This window comes from Carya illinoinensis, chromosome 16, assembly GCF_018687715.1.
Source record: "Carya illinoinensis cultivar Pawnee chromosome 16, C.illinoinensisPawnee_v1, whole genome shotgun sequence".
NCBI lineage: Eukaryota > Viridiplantae > Streptophyta > Magnoliopsida > Fagales > Juglandaceae > Carya > Carya illinoinensis.
In genome coordinates, this window is record NC_056767.1 from 20,762,501 (window position 1) to 20,772,706 (window position 10,206).

A 10,206-nucleotide genomic window follows, 5' to 3' on the forward strand; every position below is an offset into this window, starting at 1 on the left:
GAGGTATGTACATTTCTTTTCCTCTTTTTCAACTTGCTTGTGTATGACCTTGGTTTATAACTTGTATTGTTAAAGGTTTTTTTATTTTATTTGTATAACAGAGATATTCTAAGGAACAAAATCGGGTAAACCCATTTAAAGTAAGAGATATTGATATTATATTTCCAGGAAAGATGATTCCAAGTTGGTTTAGCTATCGCAAGGAGGCTCATGAGAGTAATTTGTGTGAAATATATATTAATTGGCTGCATCATTGGAATGAAATAGATGAAATTGTTTTCTATGTTGTTTTTGGATTTAGAGTTGGTATCATTAACCCAAGAATGGAGGAGGCTTATACTTGTGTTAGAATCCATGATGGCTCAGAATGGAAGGACTTATGTACTCGATTTATGGAATTTTATTGGACGGATACCAACCATGTATGGATGCACGGGATGATTTATGGTAAACAAGTGGAATAAATAATAAACAAGTGGACATTCAAAGGTTTAGATTTGAATGTGAGTCAGAGCTCATGGTTTTTAGAACTGTTGGGATCCATTACCTAAAGAAGCATGAACATAAGGTAAGAGATCATATAGGTGTGCTCAACGAAAATGATTAAATAGATCTTAGTTACCCTTTCTCTTATTCCAGTTGTGATGAAGAATTAGAGAATCACGATGAGAATTTAAAGGAAGATTTGGAATTAGAGAATGATGATGAGAATATGAAGGAAATATTTGGTAAGAGACGTTGTGTTGATGAATATGATTGCAACATGGAACCCAATAGTCACCCTCAACAAAAGAGGTAGCATTTCTCAACCATGGGCATCACAATAATGGAATTAGAGAATGAAGATGAGAATCCATAGAATGATTTTGTAATTAAAAGGTGTAGATTTTGTAATTAAAAGGTGCAATCTTCAATTTTCTTTGTTGTTTCCTTGCCTTCTTGAGATAGGGAGATGCATGAATTTGAGAAGATGGAATCTGGTCTGAACCAAACATGTATCACTATCCATGCTTCCAAACAATTGCTCATGTGGAATTTTATAGCTTTAAGTGTTTATAAAGAATCTGTAGATCATGTGAAGTTGTCACAGCGACTCGCATCGAATGTTGACGTAGAAGGTATCTCTTTACGGTAATTTATCTTTTTTTTGTGCATTGGTTATTTCATCTAACACAATTTTCTCACTCCAACCAAACAACCCACGACTGTTTTTGCACATGAAATTCCACGTGCCAATCTTTTCAAATTAATGGGTCTATTTTTGGGATTTGCTCTGTGTTTTGTGTTTTTTTTTATTTATTTATTTGCACCAATGCGACAGGAAGTGAAAATTTGTAGGTATTTTCTTGATTAGATAATGGTCAAAGATGTAAATATCATAATTCCTTAGTTATGGAGGGTCTTTTTATTTTAATATAGGGGTGGGGGGTTTGGAACTTGGTTCTCTCATTTGGAGACTAGGCCTTATGCCCTTTAGTCCATAGTACCTTGACTAGGGTCGGTCTTGGTTAGAGAATAATTTGCTTTTAAAATTTAGATTCACATACTTTACCATCTTCCAAATCGTCACACCTGCATTTTCTTCTGAAATGCTTCATCTACACTCAAGTAGTATTTAAACAGTACTCATGAATCTCTAAGCTCCGGAAATATCATATATAGAAAATGCTTTCTATTGTTTATTCAATTCATAAATATATATTTTATGGTCCCAAGAGATTTATATTGTTCGAGTTTTTATAAGGATTAAATAATACTAGCAAAAAAAGAAAAAAATAGTCTAGTTTTTTTTTTTTTTAATTTAAGTTTTACTAATTTAGGATGAATCAAATCGATGATCACAAATTAATTTAAGTTCTATCATGTTTATGAGGTAGATTGATTTTTAAGTTAATGAGATAGAGGGAGATAGCTTTAACTTTGTTGTCTAGTTGACCACTAACAGGAAACAATGAATTGAACTTTACTTACTGTTATAGCCCTGTTATGTTCTACTAAACTCTTGCTTGGGATTAACCAATGCATCAATGTTTCAAGTGTTCAAGTGTTGAAGATGCATAAGGTTTCCATCTCTATTGTTTTTTTTTTTTTTTTTGAGTCGGCATTCAGCTTTGGGGTCATCTACGTAAGATTCATTTCAAAACTCCTTGGCCCCAAAAACAGCTGAAACTCTTATTTGTACACAAAATTGGTTAAAATCTCCTTCCATTAATTATGACACCCAATACTTTATGGAAGATAGCTAAAAAATGGTAAGATTCATTTTGAAATATCATATATTTTCAAGTGTTTTTTTAATAATGATATTTATTTGTATTCATCAATTCCAACCTGAAGAAACTCCAATTGAAGTAATTTTCTTTTATCACATCCAGCGTATGCATTTGATTAATGTTTTTGATTAATGTTTTATTCTTTTTCAAAATATATTCAGGATGGTATCAATCTTGGAGTAGATATAAGAACTATTGAAGGACCCATAATCACTGATAAGAATTGTAAAAGGATTCATTACATGGCACCAAACATATATTATTGTGGAACAGGAACTGCTGCCAATACAGAGGCAGTAACAGGTATTTGTTAGGTTTGAGTTTAAGGTGATGATGTTGCACTCTTTATCATCTTCTTTTAATAATGGCTAATGCACTGTCTCGGTGTTTGCTTTCTTTCAACAAGGTCATTCCACAACTGCAACTACATCGCTAGTACTATACTGGTCAAGAATCAAGATTTCAAAGCACTGACCCCCCTGAAGTATCACTTTTTCAAGTGAAGTTTCATTTGCTACAAACCAAGAAATGAAAGTTTCATTTGAGTTGATGTTACTGGCTGGACATCATCTGCATACTATGAGTCTATTTTCAAGAATTAAATTAAATTGAAAGTTGCTTTCCTTTTGTGTATATTAAAAATTTGTCGGGTTTGGTTTATTAAAGATCTTTGCTTATTTGTTTTTGGATTTCTGTAAATTTCTTTCAAGAGTCGTGGTTACTTTTTGGATATATTGAATATAGTATGATAGTTCATAATGCGTTTTAACTATTAGAGTTTATATTTTTCTATTATACTTATTAGAGTTTATATTTTATAAAATTAAAATTAAAAAAAAAAAAGAAAAGAAAAACAAAGCAAAATCTGGAACAGATTTTTGAATTGTATTCGGGTCAAAATTTTGAAGTACACATATTCTGTTCAGAATTGCTTGCTCGGGATTTTGTTTTCGGGTCACGTAGAAAAGTTGCATTTTCAGGTTCGGTGAACAATGCTGACTCATTATTCTTCTATCTTTTTAAATTCTTGGACTTGCTTTTGAGGCAAGGCGAATTAAATTTTATGTAGAAATGGAAGGTGAAAATTGACTCATGTTATTGAAATCTTGGATTGGTTATGCCTTAATATTAAGAATATAATATAAATAATTAAATCTACATCTTTCCATTGGTTTAAAATATGCACACCAAAAATGAGATTAATGAGTTGTTGTAACTTGGAAATAGATTATCAAGCAGGGCTGGCTCAATGATAAGGCCATTTAGGCCATAGCCCAAGGCCCCCACCCTATGCAAGGCCCTTGAAAGTAAAATAGAGATGTTATTATTTATTTATTTATTTTTAAATAAAAACCATTTCTTCATTTTTTATATTTTTCAATGTGTGTAAGGATCCATAATACTAAATTTAATATTTAATACAATAAATTATTTATATTTTAAAAGAAATCTTTTAAGATGTTGCTAAATGAGACACAAAATTTATATTGAGACCTTATTTTATCTATAACTGAAATTGGAAGGGGCTCAATACTATTGTAAGGCCTATTGGGCTGACCAGTGGGCCTGTGTTACATGTTGGGCCACTAACCTAGGGTCCCTTGAGAACTTGGCCCATTCCTAGACCCAAGGCCATCCTGACCACTAAGATCAGAATAACTGTTTGAGAGTTCTCCGGGTAAGGAAAGCTATCCGATCATTTGAGTATAAATAAGCTCTCCACCCTAGGACTTGAATTTCAAATAGTAGATAAGCCCACTATCACATAATAACAAAAGTCTCATGGGCTCTTTATATAAAGAGAACCCAGGTATGTAAAGGCTATCTGATTCATTGGTATTGAAAATGAAGCTCTCCATTGTGATTATTGACTTAGGTATCAGAAGCGTTTTCTAGAACCCCCAAGCCACTCTACTCTTTCATTGTAGGTGATTGTGCGTGAGTGGTGGTGAAACATGTCCAAAAAAGGAATAGAAGTTGATAAAGTACCTTCACCAAGTTCAAGAAAACATAATGGGAAAGCCAACTGATTAGAACGAGTGGCATCAGCAAAGCAAGAGGAGACTTTGCCCTGGGAGGTTAACCTCCGAGCTATAAAGATGCCAGCCATAGGGAAGGAGGCCTTTGGGATAGGGGATAGCATGCTAGAATGGGCATATGATATAATCAAGTGCCAGAAAATAGGAGATCTTCCCACCTCCAGTGAAGAAGCAAGGAAAGTCATAAGCAAGGCAGCTCGATTCACCATGATAGATAGGATGCTATACAGACAGGGTTTTTCAATCCCATTATCGAGATACATCTCAAAGGAAAAAGCTGATTACGTGATGAGAGAGATGCATGAATGGGTATGTGGAAATCATTTAGGAGGAAGGTCACCCGCCGTGAAGGTCATGAAAGCAGGGTACTACTGGCCAATTGCCTTAAAAGATGCAAAGGAATTCGTAAGAAAATGTGTCCAATGCCAATTGCACGCACCAGCCTCGAATGCACCTCTCAAGGAGCTACGATCGATAACCTCCCCTTGGCCATACGCTTAGTGAGGCATAGACCTGGTTTGCCTTATGCCCCTGAGCAAAGGGGGGACCAAGTTCATTATTGTCGTCGTCGATTATTTTACTAAGTGGGCAAAAGCTGTAGCAATGGCAAAAATAACTGCCCAAAGTGTGACGAGGTTCTTGTGGAAAACCATTGTGTGCAGATTTAGGGTACCCCAATGCATCATCTCCGACAATGACAAACAGTTTGATTCTGAAATTATCACAAATAGTGTGCGAAACTTGGGATCAAAGTCAAATACTCATCCTTGGAACACCCGCAGGCGAATGGGCAGGTTAAAGCAATCAACAAAACCATTATCGGGATATAAAAGAAGAAGGTATGCGAGAACAAGAGGACATGGGCAGGCGAGCTCCTCGAAATCTTATGGGTGTACAGGACCACACCAACAACTTCAACGAGCGAAACATTTTTTGCTTTGGCATACAGGAGTGAAGCTGTGATACTCAGTGGAAGTAGGGCTACCAAGTCACAAGAGGAAAGGCTTCGATATAGGTGCAAATGATGAGAGGCTGGAAGAAAATTTAGACTTGCTAGAGGAGGTGAGGGCAGATGCCAAAGCAAGAACGACATCCTCTAAGAAGAAGACCGAGTAATATTTCAACAAGAGGGTGAGGTCCAGATCTTTCAAGGTGGGTGACCTAGTCTTGAAGGAAATTGGAGTAACTACAATAGAGGAAGGGAAGCTGGGGCCAAAATGGGAAGGGCCATACGTTGTGGTAGCTAGCCACTGACCAGGAAGTTATCACCTCAGAGACACCACGAGGAGTGAACTTCCCCACCCTTGGGATGCCAAGCACTTGAGAAGATATTATGTTTGAATGTGTGATGTATTAATCTTGATACAATAAGTTCAAGAGTTTGATTTAATAGTATCTTATCTTCCCTTGCAACTTTGTTTTATCTCATTTCTTTAGTAATCACCTAGCCAACACTTTTTTGTCAAAGGTTATGTAGTTGAGGGACTCTCCCACTACACCTATTGTTATGGTTACATAGTCGGAGCTATCTCCCGTTACTACTCTTGCCAAAGTTGTGTGGTTGAGGGACACTCCCACCATTCTCTTTTCGCCAAAGGTTACACACTCAAGGGACGCTTTGGCTACACATATTGTTAAGGTTACACGGTCAAGGTTATCTCCCGTTACACCTCTTGCTAGAGTTGGGTGGTCGAGGGACTCTCCTGCCACACTCTTTTTGCCAAAGTTTACACGTTCAAGGGACTCTCCCGCTACACCTATTTTTAAGGTTACACGATTGAGGCTATCTCCCATTACACCCTCACTAGAATTGCGCGGTTAAGGGACTCTCCCAACACACTTTTTTCACCAGGATTATGTAGTTCGAGAAATCATGGCTCAATGATTGCCAAGCCCCATCAGATGGGGGAAGTTGCAGAATAGAGCCAAACAATTGATATTCCATCTAGTAAGAAAATAACACAAGACATCAAGGCTAACAATGCTACAAGCTATGATAGTAAAGTGACATCTAAATCATTAAAAAAAAAAAAAATCAGTGACTTGTCACAATTAAACCACAAGTCAAACATTTTATTTACATTGCTGATATTTTTCTCCCTGATACAAAATCTAGAAAGGAGAATTTTAATATGGGTGAGGACGAGGAAAGGTGTACAGTATAGTGTCTTGGGCCAAAAGAACAGTTGTGGGGCTGGCTCGGATGCACTTCTAGTCCAGGGTGTAAAGATCTACCTCGGGATTGTTGAGCAGGAATTCACACAGCTGTTTAATTCCAAGCTTAAACCAAGACCCCAAGCTCAGCCTCAAACTATGTAGGCAGTCATCAGTTGGGGAAGAATGCGAGCAACCTCACTTTGAGAATGGCCCAACTCGATGTTCAAGTCGGTCACTTTAGCTTCTGCATCTAACAACTACTTTTTGCAATTCTCTAGAACTTGGTTTAGCATAAAATAGTGGCGATCATGCTCCTAAAGTTCTTTCTTTCTTGACGCCCTTCTTCAGAGGTTAACGGGCAAGTAGCATAATCAGACTTCACCTTCTTCAGCTCTTTATTTTCTGTCTTCGCTTGGTTGAGGCGAGCAGTTAGATAATCCTGTTCCTTCTCATTTGCCTCTGCTTCTTGGCGACAACAACCAAACTCTTCCAGGGAGCTCGCTAACTCCCTCTGAAGTGAGTCAACTTGGGCAACAAGAGAAGCCAACTCGCTTTCAAGTTCACAAGAACAAGCCTCAACTCCAGACAGTTGACTAGCCATTTGCTCCTTCTCAATGTAGGTAGCATGAACAGCATTATAGGCCTAGGCGATAAAGGACAACATGGATTGGTTCTTCTCCTTTAATTCCAAATGATCCTCAACCATAGCTTGCCAGGCGATCAACTCCCTAAGAAAAGGGAATATAAAAAATAAATAATAATTATAAGAAAATAAAAATAAAATAAAGTGAAGGAACTCATTAGTGAGAGGATACTCCGAAGATGACGAAGAGTAGAGTGAAAGGCCTTTTCACAATAAGCATGCAAGGGCCGGGAAAAGCTAAATGGGTAAGAGCTAGACAAACCTAGAGCATTGAGAATCTTAAAGGAAATAGCAATGGAGCCCTCTGAGGCAAGAGTTTGGAGGAACAGTTGGAGGAATGCTCATGTTCGCTCCTGCCTTTTGATTGGAGGGCAACTCTACATCATCTTCCTGAACAGATGGTACTTGAGAGGGACTAATGGGAGGCTTTTCCTCTAGAAAATGCGAAGAAGGCTCAACACCCGCCGATGGGGAAAATGCTGAAAAGCAAAAAGGGGATTGATACCCTACTCCCACTGGCAGAGGATATGGTTGGGAAAACAAAGGGCAACTCTGGGTAACTCCACCCAAGATGGTCGAGGCAATGGGTGAGTCAAACACAATCGGCAGGTCTTCAACATCCTCAACTCGAGGGGATACCTCAGAAGTGTCAAAGGAAGAAAAGCTACCATGCACAATTGGGGGTGCATTAAGCAACTTAGAATTCAAGGTTATGATGTCGTCACCCTCATCTAAGTTGACACCATCGCCTTCTTGCTAAGTAGCAACGAATGGTGTGGCAGGCAACTAGGTGGTTTTGGCAATGGCAGTGGCTTCAGTGGCTATCACCATTTCCAAATCACCCTTGGCTTGAGCCATAATCTTTTCAAGAGAATTAGTTGAAGCTACTGGGGTTGGATTTGATCTCTGTTGGCACTCACCAACGGTGGCGGTAAGGGGCCACCCCTGGTGGAATTGGATTTGTCTAAGGGCACCACGGTCACGTGAACCTTTTTCTTCTTCATTCCAAAATCAATGGGCTACAGCCCCTTTTCAAGCCTCCAACGGATGATGGGGCACCAAAAATTTTGAGTCCAAGAACATGTGCCCCAGTTGTGCACTGTTAAAAATCTATCGACATTGGGAGGGGTCAAGATGACATTTGACCGAGTAGAGCTAGCATTCTTATCCACCAAAGCCTGTACCAATTAGATTCGGGCCTTTTCTCAAGTAGAAAGGAGAATCTCGAATCCACTCTCATCAAGAATAGGAGACCAAGAAGCCGTAATGGGAAACTTCTGATTCGAGACCGTGGGAAATTCCCAACCATCACTCAATAGAACGAAATATTTTCTCTGCCACTTCTTGGCATGGGAGTATTTGCACTCTAATTGAGCTATCTTGTTATGGGCCATGAGGGCAACGACAAAGATTCCCATCCAAATGTCTAAATGCATGGAGGGAAAAGAACTTATGGCCGCGAGGTTAGAATATTCATCACCCGTGGGATCCAATAGTCACCACCACAAAACACAACAAGCCATTAAAATCCTTCCAGCATTAGGCACAAATTGGGCCAGAGAAAGTCCCAAGATGTCTAACACATCACGAACAGGTTGCACAAAGGGTAGACAAAGCCCCATTGTAAACATAGTCAAATATAACGCAAAAGAAATGGCCTTACCTCTAGCATCAACGGCTCCCCAATGTTGCTCAGGTGGCCTTAAAGTCACCGAGTATGGGATGTGGAAGTTGTCCCTCACAATATCTTGTTCACAGGGGGAAACAGTGGAAGACCATCGATGGCCCTCAAATATAGAGTGAGGAGCACCTTCACCTTCCCTATTAGGGTTAGCATGGGCCTCTCCAAGAGAAAAAAAAAAGGGGAGCGTGAATCCCGAGGGACTAGCCCTGCGAGAGGGAGCCAATGGATTTCTCTTAGAAGAAGCCATGGATTTGTAATCAGGATTGAGAAAGGGAATACGAAGACAGCAGAGCACTTGAAAGGAGAAAGTGAACGTAGGGACAACAGAGCACTCATGAGAACAAAGAGGAGGAACCGAAATAGGAGAAGTGGGAAAGATAGTGTTTGGAAACTATAAATACTTGTGATGGTTAATATGCAAAAGAGCACAAAGACAAAACAACATTTTGATGAAAAGGCACAAATGACAATACAACGCTATAATTACAAGTCCCATCACGCTACATGTGATGAGACTTCATGGGGTAATTAGAAGGGGCTCAAGATGAAAACAAGTCCTATTGGGTTGACTAATGGGCATGGGTTACAAGTTGGGCCACTAACCCAGGGTCCCTTGAGAACTTGGCCCATCCCTAGAGCCTAGTCCATCCTAACTATTGAGAAAATAACTATCTGAGAGTTCTCTGGGCAAAGAAAGCTATCCGATCATTTGAGTATAGATAAGCTCTCCACCCCAAGACTTGAATTTTGAATAGTGTTAAAGCCCGCTATCACATAATAAGACAAGTCTCATGGGTCTATATATATAGAGAACCCAGATACATAAAGAACATTTGATTCAATGGTATTGAATAGGGTGCTCTCCATTGTAATTATTGACTCAGGTATCAGAGGCGTTCCCTAAAACCCCCAAGCCACTCTACTCTTTGGTTGCTGATGATCGTGCGTGAATGGTAGTAAAAAAGGTCCATAACAGAACTAAAGTAAAATTATTAATACTAAAATATACCAACAAGGCTCAAACTACTACTCAAGTTGCAATTATCACAATATATTACGTATCCCTGAAAAATTTGAAGGCACCTTATACATAAAATATTTTAAATAAGTATTCCTTAAAATAGTTCTCTATGATCTTAAAATATTTTTTATATTTAAAACATATATATTGTAAAACATTTTTTCGAAAATTCTTTTTATTTAAAAATTTAATTTCTATAATTTACTAGGGTATATTTTACTTTTAGAGAGAAAGAATGTTGTCTTTTTAATATAAAAATTGGGTACATTTCAATTTCTAGATAATTAGTGGACCGAAATGATTGTCAAAATTGATGGTGTAGGATATGGTTGCAAATTGAGTGATAATTGAAGCTTTTTTTATTATTATTATTCTTTTTCTCTTGTTTA